The sequence below is a fragment of the Dipodomys merriami genome, unplaced genomic scaffold (assembly GCF_024711535.1).
Source record: "Dipodomys merriami isolate MVZ:Mamm:240054 unplaced genomic scaffold, mDipMer1.0.p SCAF_1246, whole genome shotgun sequence".
Classification (NCBI taxonomy): Eukaryota; Metazoa; Chordata; class Mammalia; order Rodentia; family Heteromyidae; genus Dipodomys; species Dipodomys merriami.
In genome coordinates, this window is record NW_027202545.1 from 75875 (window position 1) to 94743 (window position 18869).

Consider the following 18869-nt stretch of genomic DNA (forward strand, 5'->3'; position numbering starts at 1 on the left):
AAAGGATAGAGAAGGGAGGTGGCCTGAGAAGGCAGTGGGGACTGGCAGGGCATCGGGGCCTGAGCTGGTTCCTCAGTTCCTTCTGAATAAAGTGAGACTGCATTGTTGGACAGTCTGTAGGGACAGGACACACTAGTGGGAGTCCATAGTGGCTCTCTCCAGGACTGCAGTGTCCTGGTCCCTCCTGCCTGCTTTCAAGTGCCCTGGATGTGGCCCTCTCGTGGGCCCTGGTAGGTGAATGTCCTTAGGTCGCCCCGCTGGCTGTCTGTTCCCAGATTTGCCATGATTAGCAGCTGCCCCTCCTCACTCTGGTTCCAAGCCCAGCACTATCTGCCTCCTACCAGCACCTCCCCACTCATGCCTCATGCCTGCAAGGCAAGCATTCTTCCACTGCTGACTCATTATTTTTTCTTGTTCAAAACACCATTGCTAGGAGGGATGAGTGACAATGTTGTCAGACACCTTGTATTTATATAGTGTCTTGTAGAATGGGAACTTCTTTGTATAATTACCTAAAGATAACAATAACAACAATAATAATAAATGTTTAAAAAACACCATTGCTTCTGTCCTGCACTGATAGAAAAATATCGTAGTTCCCTTACCTGCACCTCTGATAAATGATTTTTTGTCAAGATTTCTGATTTACTAGAGACAGCTTACATTTGACCATTTATGTCAGTCACACCACACCGAGGTGACTCTCAGGTCAGTGAAGGAGCTCTGAGCCCAGCTTATCACCCCATCCAATTCTACTGACTTTAATCAAGTGCACTATTCCCTACCTGGTAACATTCCTAATGAACCTCATGATCATTTACAACATCCTTCTGGACTTCCTGGATATGAGAAGGCACTGGTCAGGTGAGTCCTAGGTCTGTGGGAGCAAAGTCTCCTGCTGAGCCCTGAATTCTGAGCTCTGGAAACTTGTTTGTTTGTTTGTTTGTTTGTCGGTCGTGGGGCTTGAACTCTGAGCCTGGGCGCTGTCCCTCAGTTCTTCAGCTCAAGGCGAGCGCTCTACCACTTGAGCTACAGTGCCACTTCCGGTTTTCTGGTGGTTTATTGGAGATAGGAGTCTCACGGTCTCTCCTGCCCGGGCTGGCTTTGAACCGAGATCCTCAGATCTCAGCCTCCTTAGTAGCTAGGATTACAGGCGTGAGCCACCAGCGCCCGGCGGAAACTTGTTTGTTTAATGTAAGCCACTTTTGATTTATGAATTTTTCATTTTTCTATTTTTACAAAATAGAATTTTTGAAGCAAGTCTTGATTTATGAAGATAAGGTGGCATTTGCTATTGGTACAGAGAATAAATATAGTTAATGTAAACCTTCATCATAAAGGAAGGTAGTTGTTATTTGTGGGAGCTCTGGTAAGAATGTTTTTCCAGTCCCAAGTCTTGAAATCTGAGCCTAGGCACTGTCCCTGAGCCTCTTTGTGCTCAAGGGTAGCACTCTACCACTTGAGCCACATTGAAACACTTGAGCCACTACACAGTTTTTTCTGATTAGCTTATTGTAGATAAGTGACTCCTACCCAGGTTGGCTTAAAACTGCAATCCCCAGATCTCAGCTTCATGAGTATCAATAATTACAGATGTGAGTAACTGGCACCCAGATGGTAATTGAATATTTTTAAAAATTGTATATTCCCAGAGACAGTCATGATGGTTTATTGCTTGCTGTTTTGGAGGTCTGAACTCACATTAGAGATACTGAGAACTCAGTAGTCTGTGTAGGAAACCTAATATATTGGCATCTGTCACATGATAGCTTGCTATTATTAAAGTTTCATCTTTGTGTTAGAGATGCTGAGATATGAAGATTAAGGGTGAAAGCCAGGCTAGGCAGGAAATCTGTGATACTCCAGAAACTTGCCCCAAACAAATCCAGAAGTGGAGGTGTGGCTCCAGTGGCAGAGTGCAAAAAAAAAAAAGAAGCTCAAAGACAACACCGGCCCTGAATTCAAGCGTCAGTATTCAATACTCAGGACTGGGGCACACACACACATACACGCACACACACACACACACACACACACACACACACACACACACTGGTCACACACACACACACACACACACTGGTCATAGGTGGCTCCTGCCTGTAATCCTAACTCAGGATGTCGCAATCTGAGGATCGTGCTTCAAAGCCAGCCCCTGCAGGAAAGGCCGTGAGACTTTTGTCTCCAATAATTCACTCAGAAAACTGGAAATGGCAGTGTGGTTCAAGTGGTACAGCGTTAACCTTGAGCTAAAATTCTGAGGGACAGGGTCCAGGCCCAGAGTGTTTTTCCATGACCGACAAAAGAAAAGGAAAAAGAAAGAGCAAGAAATAAATAAAAAGAAAATGCAAAGATTTGGGGAAACAACAAAAACAACAACAAAACCCACAGGACTTCTATCTTGGGTAGAAAGCTGACCACCTAGGAAAACATACTAGTGAAATGTTGACCCTGACCACACACTAAGTCATGGATCTTGGAATAATAGCTGTTTCTAAGGAAAATAGGACCCTGCACAAAACTATGAACTACAGTGTAGTATATTCAGGAAGGATAATGTCAAGGAAACTGGGGTAGACAAGTGAAGACAGGAAGGGTAGATGAATGTAGCCATGATAGTCAATGTGAATGTGTGAAAATGGAACTAGACAAACTGAGGTGATGGGGGCTGGGGAAGGGATGACAAGAATGATAAAACAGGTGACATCTATCACATGCATTGTACTCATGATCCCAAGTATGGAAATTAAAACCCTTTGTACATCAACTTCATAAAATACTATTAGTAAATGTAATGATACATTGCACTCACAAACTGATATGTTGAATTGAAGTTCTTTGTACAATTACTTAAGTATTTCTATAATAATAAATTCCTTATTAAGCTGGGCATTGGTGTTTCATGCCTGTAATGGTAGCTACTCTGTATGTTGAGCTCTGATGTTTCCGGTCTCACATTCTTCCTCTCTGCTTTGACAGTATAATATCATCATTATTTATGATCGCCTACTTTAGAAATCTTTTTTTTTTTTGGTCCTGGGGCTTGAACTCTGTGCTTAGGCACTGTCCTTGTGCTCTTCAGCTCAAGGTGAGCACTCTACCGCTTGAGCCACAGCACCACGTCCGGTTTTCTAGTGGTTTATTGGAGATCAAGAGTCTCACAGACTTTCCTGCCAGGGCTGGTTTGAACAGCGATTCTCAGATCTCAGTCTCCTGAGTAGCTAGGATTACAGGCATGAGCCACCGGTTCCTGGCTCACTGTAATAATCTTGAACACACATTTTACTCCGTGTTTTACAATGCGTAATAATATTCTCACATTGATAGCCTGTGAAGCTGCTGTGGGTTTGGTATTACTCTTGTAGTGTAAAATAACTATACTCATTACCTGCAAAGACTTAGTCTCTGACAATGCTGAAAATTATTCCCCCCAGAACCATATTCATCTCTATACCTTGATATTCCTAAAGTCACAGGAATGATCTGAATTAATTCAACCATTCATCACCTACTTATTAGCATGGAATGTCTGTTCATATGTACTCGCTATCATGAAAATTACTTTCACTACTTTTCATTTTTCTCTTTACCCCATTCTAACCCTATCACCCTGACTTTTCCTACATTAGTTCACCTCACCTATCCAAGCAGCCATTAACATACAGAAAACAGGTAAATACTAATTGTTTTTCAAGTCCTATCATTACAATACATGCATGGAACTTATTTCATTTTAGGTTTTATGTGAAGCAAGCCTAATTGTGACTCTCCTAATCATTATCTGAGAAGGGAGTCTGACAGAACAACCTAGCATGTGCACGCTCCCAGAGCACCCTCTAGCGGGAAGCGGCGCTCACTACACCCTGGGCCCCATGATACCCACGCGCTGAGCGCGCCCTCTGGAGGGAAGCAGCGCTCACTGCACCCAAGCTCTGAGCACCGCAGTAGTTTCAGCTCCAGCCCGTGGAATGGCCTGGCCCTGGAGACCTGGGCTGCTCTCAGGACAGTCCTTCTCCACTAAGAGTGATCCTTATCATCCCTTAATAAAAGGGCAAAGGAGAGGAGGAGGGTGCAGCGGAAGGAGGTGGCCAGGAGGGACGTAGAAGCTGCGGGCACCGCGGTCCGGTGCGGGTGCGGTGGCCCAGCCCCTGCCTCCGATTTCATCTACGCAGCTTTTCCCATGACGGTTGAGATACCGAGTCGGGTATTTCTTGAAAGATTGTCCCCGAGCCGCTCTGCCTCTCCCTGCCTTTCCCTCAACGAAGGCGGCTTGACAATGTGTGGGTGTCCAGCACACTTGGGGGCCGTTCCATCTCCTGATGCTGTTCGCTGTCCCGCTTTGCTGCTAGGTGCTGCGGTCCGAACCCTGGTTCCCATGACCCACGAACGCCCCCGGAGCCGGTCCACACAGAGCCCCGGAAGGACCCAGTTCTCTGCCCGGCGGCTCCCCCAGCGGGTCCTATCGACCACACCCTGCACCGGCCACTGACAACCCTGACTAGGGGACCGATTCCGGACCCTGACCTCCGGCAATGGGGGGGGGGGGGCGCGGAAGGAGGCAGGGCTGCGCATGTGCAGTGGGGCTTACGGGGCAGTGGAGGATCCGCCACCTCCCACCAGATGTTTCCATAAGGCATGGCGTGCTGGACTCACCGGATCCAGCTCCTGGGATGGTGCCACCAAGGCCTTGGCCAGAGTTGTGCCTGCTGCTCAGCGCTTCTGATTCTCTACCACAAGTTTAGACCAGGATCCGTGCCCAGACATGAGCCAGCCACGTTCACGACCCCGCTACCCGGAGCCAGAGCCCCGAGGCCACCCTTCCCCGCGAGCACCAGGCCGGGCTCCGCCCCCCGTGCCGCCAGTGTGCAAGCGAGAGCACGATGGCGTGAGGCTTTATTCAGTACAGGTTCATGCAGCCTGCGGGAGCCGAGGCTTTTCAGCGAAACGGCTTCTCCTTGGGTCAGTAGATGTGGCTTGGTCGCACAGATTGGCTCACCAGGAATGCAAACCCAGATGTGAGGGAATGCAGGGCCCAATCACCATGGAGACCAGAACCTGCAGGCATTACCATTGAATGGAATCCCTGGGTTTCAGGAACTAGTGTTGAAGGAAATACACAAAAGCCCCACCGGGGCCTCAGTTTATGTATAGCCAGCTTGTTAGTCATGCAGCATTTATACCACCTACTGAAGTTTGGAAAAATTGTAAGGTAATTTTTAATGTGATTCTGTGTTTCTGAGAAAATCTAAGCTTTTGTGGTGGTGGTGGTGGTGGTGCAATATAACTTCCTGGTAGATTTAAGTTTGGGATATATAGGAAATAAAAATTAGGTTGCCTAGTACCTGGTCAGATAGTACATGTCATTCTTACGCTGACAAATAGATTCGTTTGTGGACAGGAACATGAAAGGGTACATGTTAAAATATGTATTTTTCATTAATCTGCATGGATTATGTAGAACATCAAAGCTGTTTTTAAAAGAGAGAGTCGTGGATGTATTTGTGCTGTGCTTTCATTTCTTTGTAAATGAAGTAACGATTGATAATACACTTGTTGACCTTTTCACGCCTTCATATATATGTACACATATATAGAAATAGATGTCTGGTTTTTTGGTTTTCCAGTGTTTGGAAAGGAACTGATGGCAAAATTAATATTAAGTATACTTTGCCAGATAACCATGCAGACAGCAAGGTACAGAGAACAAAGAAAGGTTTATTTGTGGGGAAAGAGTGCCTGCAAGACTCCTTCTCCCAAGGGAGGAATGAGAAGAAGCACCGGTTATTTTTTGGGGTGACCTATATAACCTAGGAGGTGTAGGAGGTGCTAGAAGGTGCTAGGAGGTGGAGACCCTGGTGTCCACGTGTGGGCCAGGGGCTTCATCATGTCAGACTAGGATTTATGCCTCCTATCCACCTAGTAGATAAGGGTCCTGCAACTGCCCAAATCTGAAGGTCACCCTAAGGGTTTCTTGTTGCCTTATATGGTGGTATTGGTCCCAGAGAAGTGCCAACCCAAGGTAAAGGGGGTTGGAAGTTGATTATGTACTGCCTTTACTATGTGGGCCTAGTGTTGCTTAGGAAGGGAGTATGTTAAGCTATGGAGAAGGGAGGGAATGGACTAAAGCTATGGGAAGGGACTCATTTTGCTAACAGAAACTTAGATTATCTACTGATGAGCTATACCTCCACCTTAAAAACAATTATAATTGTAGACATCCCATACTTCAAGGTCAACTTAAAGCATGAGTGGCAAAGCCAAACACAAACATGTCAATTAAATAAAAACAGATTTTGGTTTGCTTTGTCATAAGTCATGAACTACTAAGTATTGTATCACTATATTTAGAAATTCTTTACTATCTTATTGGCACTTTAAATTTATCTAAGTAGTCATTGATTTTGAAAATCACAGCATGCTTAGTAGGGGTCAATTAATGGTCCTGTTGAGGAGGTCATGTTGAGGAAAGACCCACAGCCTTTTCAGTGTGCTCTTGCAGTTGGTCCTTGAGAGGGAGAAAAGGATTGTAGCTAGAGCCAGGAGAAGGCATGTAAGGCCCTTTTACAGTGAAAAGGAATGATACAAAAGCAAGGTGGGATTCGGATTTCTCTACCTGTCTGTCTTCTTGTGACCTGATGACAGAGTCTGGACTACCATGGATCCTTTGGCCTGTGTTTTATTGCAAAGGCAATGAGTGAAGAAAAGTTATGTGATTTGAAGTTAAGAGGGATTTTGGGTCAGCCTTACTCAGCCTTATGTACTATTGTTGATCAGGTGTGATGTAATGGCGGGCTGACTTTTTCTCTTTTTTTCGGGGGGGGTGGCTGGTTGTGGGGACTGAACTCTGGGCCAAGCGCTGTCCCTCAGCTCTTCAGCTCAAGGCTAGCACTCTACCACTTGAGCCACAGCGCCACTTCCGTCTTTTTTCATTTTGCTTATGTGGTGCTGAGGAATGGAACCCAGGGCCTCAGGCATGCAAGGCAAGCGCTCTACCACTGAGCCATCTTCCCAGCCCTTATTTGTTCTATTTATTTCTCTCCTTCCTCATCAATCCCCAAACCATATTTGTGGCAGTATTTGTTGTATATATTTTGATATCCTATTATTAGGTGTATACAGTTTGTGAGTATGTTTAACATGTCATTAGTATGTCTTTATCTCAAACCTAGGCATCATGCATGCATTACTAATGCTGTGCATTCAACGATGGCATATCTTCAACTTATAGTGTAATTCTTTCTCTGTTGGAAATGTACTGTATTTTCTAGTAATTCCTTTCCAGAACATGTTAAATGTTTATGCAAGAAGAGATAAGGTTAGAGAGATTTTCCTTATCCTTACCTTTCTCTCCATCTGTATTCTCAAGAGATAAAATTTCACGAAATCATATGACAATAAATTAATTTGAAATCATATGTCATCACTATGTGAAGATCATTGCTATTATTTAGGCATATTAAATGTCAGTTATCAGCTAAATGAAGTGGCTTTTCATACCTCAATCTATAACCCATATTGCCCCCTCTTTCCCTTTATTTCCTCCATTTCCTATTCTCTGTGAAGTGTGAGGGGAGGTTGGCTAAGGGGGAGAGGGAATTGCTTATTTTCCTGGCTCTGCTACCTAGCTTGGTACCAATACCACTGCTTTGAATAATCTGTGGAGAGTGTCAGGCAGCCCAGAAGACAAATCAAATCTTGGACTGAGTTCTGTGGTTCCACCTCTGTGGAACTCTGTTGCATTCCTACAGTGCCCTGCCTTTTACCCCACCTTTGGACCGACAAGAATTCTCTGGCTTATTTCCTGTCAGACAACTGGAATTCCTAACCTGGGTAGTTGCAGAAAATGGACAGTAGGTGGCGAGCGCTCACCATAACATTGCCTAGAGAGGGAGAAGAACGTTGGTGATGGCTGGACTCTGGCATATCAGTGATTATCCTGGTACCATACCTTGGTTGCACCGTGTTCTGCCTGACTGAGGCACGCATGACAGTACTGATATCTGCCAGTTTTCACTCTTGCATGATATAATACTAATTCACCCTGAGGAAATCTGTAGTAGAGCTGCTACCTCAGTCATTTATATACTGTAGCTTCTCAGTTCCAAATGTACATTTTTGCTGTAAACATAATTAGTCTCTGAGCTGGGTGCTTATGGCTTAAGCCTATAATCCTAGGTACAGTGATGGCTTAGAGACATCAGAGTATCATGATTCAAAGCCACCATTGGCAGGAGACACCCATAAATGGTGCTGTGGCTCAAAACTGGTAGAAAACTAGTCGTATATAAATAAAACGTTCTGTGATAGTGCCCCAAACGCTTAGGTGTAGCCACACAGTAAAGAAAGAGATAAAGACAGATTGTCCCTTGGAGGAATTAACAATGTGTCCTTTGTGAGGGTTAGCATCTGTTTGTAATTTTTACAGAATCATTTTTTAAAAGATTTACAATCCGGGAGCTGGTGGCTCACGCCTGTAATCCTAGCTACTCAGGAGGCTGAGATCTGAGAATCGCAGTTCAAAGCCAGCCCGAGCAGGAGAGACCATGAGACTCCTATCTGCAATAAACCACCAGAAAACCGGAAGTGGCGCTGTAGCTCAGGTGGTAGAGCGCTCGCCTTGAGCTGAAGAGCTGAGGGACAGCGCCCAGGCCCAGAGTTCAAGCCCCACGACCGACAAAAAAGAAAAAAAAATTACAATACAATAGTTTAGCTGGAGTTAAAATGGAGTATTGGCCTTCACCATTCAAAATAGAATTAACCAATCACATTCAAAACTCCAACCAATATTTTGTCATTTTCTCTCCTGTTTAGTCACAGATTGCATTTTCGTTTCTATTTATAATTCCTTGACCCAAAACTCTTGTCTTTCTCATACAATACCTTAGAATCTTATAATTCAAACTTTGGTCTCATGGTGCCTGCAATGATTATTTTTAATCTCAATTCCTACACTGACCCACCCCCACCCTTCCTTGATTCATTCATTTCATGAGAGGAAACTGGAATTCACAACCATGGTATTTTCAGAAAGTGGACACTAGATGGAGTTTGCTCACCGTCGTTCTCTTGTTCTGGGCGAGGGCAGGGAAAGGAAGGAATACCCATCACACTTGGTGGGTAGTGAGAGCTTCTTGATTTTACTGGCACCATACAGTGCCACCTCATGTGATTCTGCCCGCCTTGTGGTCCTGCATTACACAGTACTAATCAGCCCTGAGGAAACCTTCAACAGACCTGAAACTACAGTTGTTATAGATACATAGCACAGCTTTCCAGTTCCAAATCAAAGACAATTTCCCCTGTACAAAATGAGCCCCATTAGCCTTATGCAGCTGGCGCATCTCTGTAACCCACAGCTACTTAGAAGGCTGAGAGAAATGTAAAGGTCGTTTCCAAGCTGGCCTAACAGGGTAGTCTTTAAGTCTACTGTGAGATTAAGGATTTCCCAGGAAACCACATGTGGAGCTGTTGCCCAAAAATGTATACTAGTAGCTGCCTTGGGGAAAAAATAAAATAGTGAAAATGTAAATATCAACACCCAGGCACTGAGCTCGATCCTCACATCCAAAAAAAAAAAAAAAAAGGTAAGGAAGAAAAGAAGAAATAAAGAATTCATTTCAATTTTTTGTTTTGTATGAATCATTTCCATGTGATATTTCTTGTATTTTTCAAGTCTATTAATATATTATGTATAGAACAGTACCGTAAGATTGCTTTCTTGCAGTGTTCTTATCTTACGCACTCATTAACTTAGGCCTTGGCCTTTGCAAAAGATAGTTCTCTGAGAGGCTTCCTGCCTAGATTTCCTGATAACAGTCCTTCTTGGAATTCCAGTTTCTTCTAAAAGGTCCTAAGCAACACTGCAACTCGTTGCCATGACTACATTTACAAGACAAAAGTTATCTCAGTTACCTGTGGAACTGCCTCACTACTAGCAACACCCACCCTCTATCTTCCCTTCTGGGTGTGGGCGGGGCAAGCTGACTAAATGTTTCCTGGGAGGCTATTTTTTTTTTGTGGGCGGGGAGGGTCCGGTCAGGGGACCTGAACTCTGGTCCTGGATGCTGTCCCTCAGCTCTTCAACTCAAGGCAAGCACTGTACCACTTGAGCCACAGCGCCACTCCCAGCTTTTTTCTTTTTGCTTATGTGGTGCTGAGGATTCCAACCGAGGGCCTCAGGCATGCAAGGCAAGAGCTCTACCAGTGAGCCGCCTTCCCAGCCCATGGGAAGCTATTTTTTTTTAAGTGGCTCCCCAGTTATCTGTTATTATGGCATTGAGAGGCTGGGTTGTGAAAAGACGCACAAGACTACAATTAGTACGTAAAGTCTAGCGCCAGTGGAAGCTTACATGTATGCTTTCTAGAGTGGCTGGAGCACCAGTACTGAAAAGAAGATTACAACCTGTCTGGAGAACTAGGACAATGATTACATGATTGGTGAGTAAATTTCCTTCCCATTCCATTTTCACCATGGTTTTTCACTCTAAGAATCCAATCTGTGGCCTTCTTAATCTTTTCTTTTCCACCCCACCCCACACCCAATAGCAAGGGAAAATCCCCCTCTATTCTCTTTTCTCTGTCTTCTCTAGAATCACTTGCAATATAAACCAATATAAGCCAATTGAGACGTATCCAACCGCGGATCTGGCTTTGAAGTGGCTATTGACTAGTGTGGTCCTAGACCATCGTGTCCAGAAGGATACATCGATGTGTTTTTGAAAGATCCTAAACCAAATGTACTTGTGATCATGACCCAAAGCGTGAGGACAGGTACATTTCTGTCCTCCTAATTCCAGCTTTGGTCCTCACACGTCCGGTTGTTATAATACGTTCACAGTCGTGCCACTTACGGATATTACGTCTTGTGTCTTCTCTGCAATATCTTAAATGCTCAGAGAAGTTACACCTTCTGACAAAAGGACAGTATGTGTGTCACACACACGGGGACACACACACACTCTGTTTGCCCGGAGTGCTGTGTAGCTTACCATGTCCAGTTATAGTTTAGGTCTAGCGTCCACGTAGGAGAGAAAACAGGTGCCGTTGGTTGGTCGGTCTGTCTGTCTCTCCGCCGGTCTGTCTTCCCCTGGCATCACCTGTTCTAGGTTCTTCTCCGCCGCCGCCGGCACCCCCCCCTCTGCCCCCCCCCCCCCCCCCGCTCCTAGTCCATCAGTCCATCCATCTACTTCCCTGTAACTGACATAATCTTCTTCTTCTTCTTTGGGGAATGGATGAATAAACTTTTACCTTGTGGATATTGTACACACACCCTAAGGGGTGTGTGTGTGTGTGTGTGTGTGTGTGTGTGTGTGTGTGTGTGTGTGTGTGTGTGTGTGTGTGTGTGTGTGTGTGTGTGTGTGTGTGTGTGTTGACGGAATAGAGTGTTTACCATGCCTGACCCCCTGGCTCTGCCTCTCTACCCGTCTGCGATGCGATGTGTGTGCTGGGGCGCTTCTGCCCGCATATGTTCCCAGTGCGAACTCCAAAGAGAAGTACGCCCGCCGGGCCTGTGGGTTCTAACCATGCTTCACCCCCCCCCCCCCGGGAGATAGGATTGCCCCTCTGACCCCCCCACTCTGTTTGGGCCGGGGCCCCTCGTCTGTCTCTCCCTGTCTTTCCTCCTAGGGTTCCCTACCTGCCCTCCCCCCAGCCCCGCGCGCACACACACACACACACACACACACACACACACACACACACACACACACACACACACACAGAGTCACAGACACACACACACAGAGTCACAGACACACACACCCACACCCACTGTGCACCGCCACACTCGGGTCCAGGTCCTCCACCACAGGCATGTGAGTGAAGATGCCTCTACCCTCCAACACCTGTGTGTCGGGTTCAGATTCATCGCCTCATGCCCCGAATCCTGCTCCAGAGAGAGTGGCAGAGCCTATTAGAAAAGGCTAGCTGTTTTTTTGTTTTTGTTTTTGTTTTTTTTTTTTTTTTATTTTAAGGTAGTCCCATTTGTCGAGTCTCTCTCCAATTTGTTGTGACCCTGGGACTCTGTTCAGGAAGTTCCTTCCTGTGCCTATTAGTTCAAGTGTCTCTCCTACTCTGTCCTGCAGTAGTTTCAGAGATTCAGGTTTAATGTTAAGGTCTTTAATCCATTTTGAGTTGATGTTGGTGCATGGTGATAGGCTGGGGTCCACTTTTAGTTTTCTGCATGTGGCTGCCCAGTTTTCCCAGTACCAGCGGTTGAAGAGGCTGTGTTTCTTCCATTGTATGTCTTTGGCTCCTTTGTCGAATATCAGCTGGCTGTAGGCCTGTGGATTTATTTCTGGATCTTCTATTCTGTTCCATTGGTCTTCGGGTCTGTTTTTGTGCCAGTACCATGCTGTCTTTGTTATTATAGCTCTGTAGTAGAGTTTGAAGTTCGGCATGGATAGCCCTCCCATATTGTCTTTATCCCCTAGAATTGTTTTGGCTATTCTAGGTCTTTTGTTGTTCCATATGAATTTTTGGACTGTTTTCTGTATTTCAGTGATGTACGTCATTGGGATTTTAATAGGAATTGCGTTGAATTTGTATATTAGTTTTGGAAGTATTACCATCTTTACTATATTAAGTCGGCCTATCCAGGAGCATGGGAGGTCTTTCCATTTCCTAGTGTCTTCTGCAATTTCTTTCTTTAACTTTTTATAGTTCTCATTAAATAGTTCTTTTACATCTTTGGTTAGGTTAATTCCTAAATATTTTATTTTTCGGGAGGTTATTGTGAATGGGGTTGCTCCCTTTATTTCCCTCTCTTCCTGTACATTATCAGTGTATAGGAAGGCAACTGATTTTTGTGGGTTTATTTTGTATCCTGCTATTTTGACGAAGAGAGTTATGATTTCTAAGAGATTCGGGATGGACTTTTAGGGATCGTGGAGGGAGGTATAGTATCATGTCGTCTGCAAAAAGGGATAGTTTAACTTTTTCTTTCCCTATGCGGATCCCTTTAATGTCTTTTTTCTTGCCTTATTGCCCTGGCTAAGGGTTCTAGGACTATATTGAAGAGGAGTGGAGACAGTGGGCATCCTTGCCTTGTTCCTGATTTTAGGAGAATTGGTTGTAGCTTTTCCCCATTAAGTATAATATTGGCTATTGGTCTGTCATAAATGGCTTTTATTGTTTTTAGAAATGTTCCTTCGATTCCTATTTTCTCCAGAGCTTTTAGCATGAATGAATGTTGAATTTTGTCAAAGGCCTTTTCTGCCCAGCCAGCGGCTCTCGTTTGGCTTTCCTGTCATTTAGTGATGGGTGAGTGGACTCACGCTTCCCATGGCGCTGTCACCGTGGTTTTCCAGACCTGTGTGCGTGACGTGTACCTACCCTCTCTGTGTTAGAAGAAACCTCTCTCTGGCCTTCCCCCTGCCCTTTCCCTGCCTGTGAAGGGGGGGGGGGCGGGTGGGGGCGGGGGGAGGGAGCGTGTTGTGGGGCGGGCGGGCGGCGGACTTTCACAAGTGAGCGGGGTGCCTCCCGAGGGCTCGTCTCTTGCTGGAGCCGACCCATCTTTGGGAGTTTTTTGTTGTTGTTGTTGTTGTTGTTGTTGTTGTTTCTTTCTGGTTTCCATCTGGGGGAAAAAGAAAACAAAACGTACAAACCCCCCCCCCCCCCCAAAAAAAAAGACGGGCGGGCAGACGGTGGGACGAGCGCTCACTTGCCCTTTTCTGGCCATGTTGGGTGGGGGTGGGGGTCTTGCCACGGGCGGCGGAGGTCGTGCGGGTGGCCGGTTCGTTTTCTCTCGTGGTGCAGGCCTGCCGTCTTTGCCGCCCCTTCCTGCTTGGGACCGATCCCGGCTTCCCGGTTCTCGGGTTCGGGCCGCTCCGTTCGGGCGACTCCCGTCCTGGTTCCTGGTTTCACTTTGGTCGCTGGCGGCGGCGGCGGCGGCGGCTCGATCTCGGTCTAGGTCTCTGGTGGCTCTGGTGTCGTTCGTGAGGTCGCAGAGAGGACCCGGCTGCAGGTCCTGACCTAGGTTGTGCCTCTCGGTGCGTGGCGGTGGGGAGTGAGGCGATTCGTTTCCGTGTTCTGTGTCTCCGGAGCTCAGAGCCGCCCGGCGCGCGCCGATCCGGGGTACGGCGGCTCGGTGGAGTCGGTCGTTGGAAGGCGGTTGTCGTGCTCCCCCTGGCGTCCGCCTTGATATGACAGTCCCCTCGTTCTCAGCCGAGCGAGCGAGTGAAGGAGGAGGTCTGGCGGCAGCGAGCCGGGCGGAGGCCCGGCCTCTACCGGGTGCCGGGCGCGACTGTCGCCGTGGTGTCGCTGTGGCGCCGGGGCGGCTGTTCTGTCGGACTTTGCGCCCGCAGGCGAGCGCGGGGTGGGGCCGTGAGTCGCCGCTCTCTCTTCCGTGCCCGGTCTGTGCCGGGGGTGGCGGCTTGGTCGGGTCGACCAGTAGTTCTGTCTGGGCCCGACGCCTTGTCCTCCTCCCCTCCCGTAGTTCTGTCTGGGCCCGACGCCTTGTCCTCCTCCCCTCCCTGGACTCTGGTCTTTGAGGGCGAAAGAAGGAGAGTACGAGGGACGTCTCGGGAGTCGGGGGAAAGGGTCCCCGGGTGAGCCGCTAGGTGGTGGGGCCGGTCCCGGCCCGGACTCGGACCACCCCCCCTCCCCGGAGTCACCTCCGAGTGAGCGCTTGGCGCGTGCCGGGCGCGAGGGCCTGGGTCGCCGGCCCCGTGTGGTCTCCCTCCACGGCCCCGGAGGCCGGAGGACAGACCTCTGCGGCGGGAGGAGCCGTGGGCACGGCCGAGGCGAGCCTCGGGGCCGGGACCTACACCCCCCCCCCTCCCCGACATAGGATGGTCGTCGGAGTCACCTCCGAGTGAGCGCTTGGCGCGTGCCGGGCGCGAGGGCCTGGGTCGCCGGCCCCGTGTGGCCTCCCTCCACGGCCTCCTCCACGGGCCCCGGAGGCCAGAGGCCAGACCTCTGCGGCGGGAGGAGCCGTGGGCACGGCCGAGGCGAGCCTCGGGGCCGGGACCTACACCCCGCCCCTCCCCGACATAGGATGGTCGTCGGAGTCACCTCCGAGTGAGCGCTTGGCGCGTGCCGGGCGCGAGGGCCTGGGTCGCCGGCCCCGTGTGGCCTTCCTCCACGGCCTTCTCCACGGCCCCGGAGGCCGGAGGACAGACTTCTCCGGCGCGAGGAGCCGTGGGCACGGCCGAGGCGAGCCTCGGGGCCGGGACCTACCTACCTACCGTCTGCGGTGTGCGCGATGGCGGGGACTTGCCCGGTGGGCCCTGCGTAGGGGAAAAGTCGAGGCGGAGGGAGCACCTCGGGAGTCGGGGACCCGAGCCCGGGAGTCCCGCGTGTGTGCGTGCTGGCGGCAGGGCGCTCACCACCGACCCCGCGCGGTGTGGGTGTGGTGGCTGGGTGCCTCTCGGAGTGGGTGCCTCGCGTCCGCCGGGGGAAGGCTCCCCGTGCCGCTCGTGCCGTGAGCCCGTGCGCACCCGGGGTAGTGGGGCGGGTGCGTCCCCTGACCCCGCTCCCGCCCTCTCTCTTCGTCTGTCTTCGCCTTATGTGGTCGACCAGCTGTCCCTGAGAGTTCCGTGTCTGGCTCTGTTGGGGACGTGTTGGGGACAGGTGTCCCCGATGTGGTTTCCGAGAGGTCCCTGTCGCCAGCGAGTTGTCGCCCCTGCGTGACCAGCTGGTTTTGGCGTGGTGACGTGAGGATTTTGTACCTGCAGGAGGGTGCTGGCATGCTGTGTCCCGGTGGCTGTCAGCGGGTCTTTTGGGGCTCTCTCGGATGCTGTGTGCCGGGCCTTTCCCGTCTCTTCCCGGTCCGGGTCCCCCTGCCCTTCCCCCCGCACCCCGGGCTCCCGCTGCCCTGAGCAGGCCTTGCCCCTGTGGTGGCTCGTGGGTGTGGTGGTGGTGGTGGTGGTGGTGGTGGTTGGTTGGTGGCTGAGTGAGTCCCGTCGTCCTTGATCTCTCCCCCGCTCCCGGTGCCGGATTCTGGCCCTTGCCTCGGCACGCCGAGGAGGAGAGTGGTTGGTTGCCTGGGGTGCATAGGTAGGCCCGCGCGGTGTGCTTCCCTCGCCGTGGCCGGCTTGAGGAGGAAAAGGCGGGGGGCGAGTCCTGCCTTGCCTTGCCTGTGCGTGTGCGGCATCCCCGTCCTGCCGTCGTGCTCGTCCGACCTCCGTGGCTTTTTTTTTTTTTTTTTTTTTTTTTTCCTATCGCCCCTAGCTCCAACTCCCCCGACCTGCCGCTTCCCGATGGCGGGCCTGGTCGGCCGCTGACCTGCGCTACTCCCGAGCGCTGTCCGTGGTTCTTTTTCTTTTTCTTTTTTTCCTCTCTAGCTTCTTTCGGCTCTGTGCCCGGCGGAGGTGTCCTGGTAATCCCGAGCGCCAGGGACGCTGAAGCCCGTGGTATTTTTTTATTTTTTTATTTTTTTAAGTTTTTTTTTTTTTTTCTTTTATTTTTTTTTTTTTCCTTTTACCTCGCTCGTTACTCACGAAAGGTTGTCTGTCCTGGCTACGCTTTTATCCCAGGCTGTTGGCCCTCTCGGGAGCCGAGCTTCCTGGGCCCCACCGCCTCCCGAGTGCCGTGTGGCTGTCTTCTCCGCCCCCTCGGTGTGATTGATGTGGTGACGTTGCGATCTCCTTCGGGCCCGGGCCTAAGCTGCGCCAGGCGAGGGACGGACATTCATGGCGAATGGGACCGCTCTTCTCGTTCTGCCCGTGGGCCCCTGCCCTCACCGTCCCACCGTGCCGGCGCCGGTGGTGTGCGGGGAGGCAGGGGTGCGGCAACCGGGTCCGGCTGCGCTCTCCCTGCCCTCGCCGTGAGGTCGGGGACTTGTACACGCTGGAGGAGGGGGGGCGCCCCTGATCTTGCTCCTCTCTTCCCGTGACTCGTTATCGGCACGGGGGTCGGCTCTCTCCGCGGAGAGGGAGGGTCGGTGCTCCGTGCTTGCCCGTGCTGTGTGGTGTGAAAAGCCGCGCCTCGCGCTCTGCCCTCTTGCGGTGCTCCCGGAACGCTCCCGGTCGGTTCTCTCAGGTGCCTGAGGCTGAGTGGTGGTGTCGTTCCCGATCCCGGCGTTGTCCGTTGCCTTGTGCCAGCCTGCTGCCCGTGGTGTGTCCCGGCCGTCCTTGGGTTTGTGGGGCTTGTGCGAGTGAGAAAAAAGTTATCGCAGAGATTGACGTCTCTGCTGGGGGGGGGGTCGAGGCGGTTCCCCAGAGGAGGAGCGCTCTTCCCTTCTTGCACCGGGCGGGTGGCTTCCCCGCATGAGCTGCCGGCCCTGGTCCTGGCTTGTCTTCCCTGCCGTGTCACCTGGCTCTTGTTGCACCGGGGGACCTGAGATGTTGCAGTGGGAGGCGAGCCGGGCCTGTGCGGGCTTTCCCGCCCGTGTGCGCGACCTTGCTCTGGCCCCGCACGGCAAGGCCGACCGACCAGGGTTGGTGTTGCTGCTGCCGCAGACCCCCCCCGCCCCACCCCTCCCTGCCACCCGTGGTGGGAAGGATGGACGCCTTTGATGTGTGCTGGTCCCGGCGGGGTTCCCGTCGGGGTTGGGTGCGGGCCACCCTCAGAGTGAGGAGAGGTTCTCTAGCGATCCTCGTTCGGGAGGCGGCGTTCGCTGCCGGGTTGGCGGGGGCCCGCCCCCGATGGGCTCCCGCGGCCCTGCCGCTCCCTGTCCCGCTTTTGAGCGTTAGTGGCTGCCCGCGTTGGTAACTGCGTGCCCGCGCCTCCCCCCTCCGAGCTGGGGGAGGGTCCCGCGGGGCCTCTCCCGGGCCGTCGTCTGGTGTGGTGAGTGGAGGACGTTCCCGATCCGTCCCCGCCCCTGCCTCGCGCGCGGTGTGTCGAGTGGCGGAGCCTGGAGCCTGTGCTGGGTCGCGATGCGAGGGCGTGTGGTGTGTGGCTTCCCGGCCTCGTGCTTGGGGTGCCGTGGGGTTTTTGGGGGGTCCCGTCCCCCTCCCCCTCCGGCCCCTGGCGACGCTGTTCCCGAGCGTCTGTGTGGGCCGCCGCCCGTTGGCGACGACGGCGCCGTGCCGGGCGCCGGGCCCCGCGGTGTTCCGGGGCCGCCGTGCCCGTGGTGGTGTGCCGCTCGGGGGGGTTCTGGCCCTCCGGAGCCGAGGATCCCGGTGTGTGTGGGCCCTTGCTCACGCGGCCGAAAGAAGAGGCGGTCGATGATGGGTGCCGTGCCCGGCGGTGTGGATGGGTGCGGTGGGGCCCTGCTGGCGCGGGTGGCTCCGCGGGCGCTCGCGGGGTCTTTGAGGCGTGTGCGAGCTGCCTTTTCCCTCTCGGGCCTCTTTTGGGGGGGCCCGCCGCTGCCGCGGTGGGGGTTTCCGGTCCGCTGGTCGGCCGGCTCGGTGTCCCAGGCGTTGCGCGGGACCGCCCAGGAGTTGGGGGTGGTGAGATCCCGCGTTCGTTTCCCTGGCGTGCCGGCTGTGCCCGGAAAGGTCTCACCTCCCCGCTGGTTTGCGGCTGCGCCACCCGCCCGTGGGGGGGGGTGGCCGCTCGCTCGCTCGCTCGCTCGCCTCTCACCCCGGTGACCCGACCCGATGACCCTCCCCGCTGCTCTTATTGGGCTTCCGGCATGCCCTCCTCACCCGCATCAGCCTTCCGCGATCCTCACCGGTTTGGCCTTGGTGGCCGGCCACCGGCGGACGGTCGAGTTGGGCGTGTGTGGTGTGTTCTCTTGGTGGGGGGGACGGCGCTCGGCTCGTGAGGCTGCTCTCCCGGTGTGGGGGAGGCACGTCGTCGCGGCGGCGGTGGCTTTTGAAGGGTCTTCCCGGATCGGTTTTGCTCACGACGCGAGGGCTCCTGCCAGCGGGACCGCCGGTACGCCACGGGGGCGGTGGCGGTGAGATTCCCGCGTGCGTCCCTCGCTCGGGAGTTGGCCGTCCGGGGGCCCGAAGCCGGCGTGACGTGTCTCCTCCCGCTGGGCG

At 52.0% G+C, this 18869-nt stretch overlaps 1 long non-coding RNA gene across 3 annotated transcripts in view; it reads right to left on the reverse strand.

Moving 5' to 3' along the window:
• LOC138823894 (uncharacterized) overlaps positions 1 to 5035 on the reverse strand; it is a 70458-nt gene extending 65423 nt beyond the window's left edge. For all 3 annotated transcript variants that reach the window (XR_011370946.1, XR_011370947.1, XR_011370945.1), the window contains exon 1: positions 4654 to 5035. This is a non-coding gene — a long non-coding RNA (uncharacterized lncRNA). The remainder of the gene's footprint in view (positions 1 to 4653) is intronic.
• Positions 5036 to 18869: the final 13834 nt, after the last annotated feature.